Genomic DNA, 1,510 nt, shown 5'->3' with positions numbered 1-1,510 from the left:
GTCAACCGGCTGACGTCGGAATAATTTACGTCACGTGTTCAAACGGAGGCGATCAACAAAAAAATGTCATGGAAAATCTCACCGTAAGATATTTTAATAATTTATTTATTGCATAAAATGAGTACTTAACACATAAGAAAATTCTAAATATTTAGAATAGGAACCTTACGTACAATAAATACAGGTAAAGAAGATTTTATCTCACACAGTTGAGGTGTACCGACAATGACCATCTCCTTTTATTGTAAGTGGAAAAACTTTAAAAATTGACTGTGTATCTAATACTTATTTAACCCGATGCATAATATATATTTTTGTCAATGGACTGGCCCAATTACTCCACCAGCCCTTCATGATTCTGCAAGGATAAGCGCAAAGACAATGGGCTGTACAGATGGATATGTTGTATTTACATTCATTATATAGTTGTAATAAAGCAACAGCAAAAAACCTGGGATGCTATGACTTTAAACATGCCAGTTATACTCATAAACTCTCCAATGTGACTGAATTAAAACAATTCTGCAAAGAAGAGTGGACCAACAGTCCTCTACATAAAGCAATGTAAAACAGGAATTATCATTGATATCTCATTTTGACAGTAATTTTGTTACAAAGTTTGGCACAATCAGTGGTTTGGCTTTAGGATCAATCACTTTTTCACGGAAGGCCAAACTGTTTGGGAAAGCTTCCTTCCCTTTAATAGATAAATTTTACTTTTCTGCTCCAAAATATGTTAAATCTAATCTGCAATCATGGCTCTGTGTGAAAGTTATGTGCTGCAATGTGAAAAAAATAAAGTATGAGGGATTTTGTGGGACACTGTAAGTTATTTAATTTGTGCCACTAAATTGAACATTTTGCTCTCGTTACAGTCTGAGCACCATGGGAAATCCAATTAGTTGTCACAGTCACAGACACAGAAGATAACAGGAGGAAAAATGAGGTGAAATATGAGAAATGAGACATTGAGAAAAAGCCCAAAAATACTTTTCTGGATTGTGTTTTAGCCAAACTGATATCATATTTAAGAAAATGTGCCCAGGTCTGTGTCCTGCAGCCATTGTCTTTGGGATGCTTGAGAGAGGGGAGGATATTTGCCCTCACCCTGACATCAGGGCCGTCATAAACCCAGTGAAGCTTCTGTATTCCCATTCCATCGAGTTTCATCTGTTGAATATGGAGAGCGTCTGTTTTGACACAAGTGACGGAGGCGCCAACGGGGGCAACTTAGCTTGATGCCTCTTATGCTGACAAGGCTGGCATGCTGTGAGCAGAGGGCCAAAGGCTCAGCTGACTCCCTGTCTCATCTGGAAGAAACCCGCCTGGGTCAAACACACCCATCCATCAACAGCCTCTCCCTTGTTTTCTCGCAGGGCATCCAGCAGTATTTTGCTGCCATTTTTCTCCCCCCACTCATGGCCGTCAGTCAGGGACGGCTTCGCGGTAATATAACTGACACCGGCTGGCGTTCGGGGAGTAATGAATGGCTTGGCTGGGTCCATCAGGA

Source organism: Poecilia reticulata, linkage group LG2 (genome assembly GCF_000633615.1).
Source record: "Poecilia reticulata strain Guanapo linkage group LG2, Guppy_female_1.0+MT, whole genome shotgun sequence".
Taxonomy (NCBI): domain Eukaryota; kingdom Metazoa; phylum Chordata; class Actinopteri; order Cyprinodontiformes; family Poeciliidae; genus Poecilia; species Poecilia reticulata.
The sequence above is the reverse complement of the archived record's forward strand: the minus strand, read 5'-3'. Positions refer to the sequence as shown.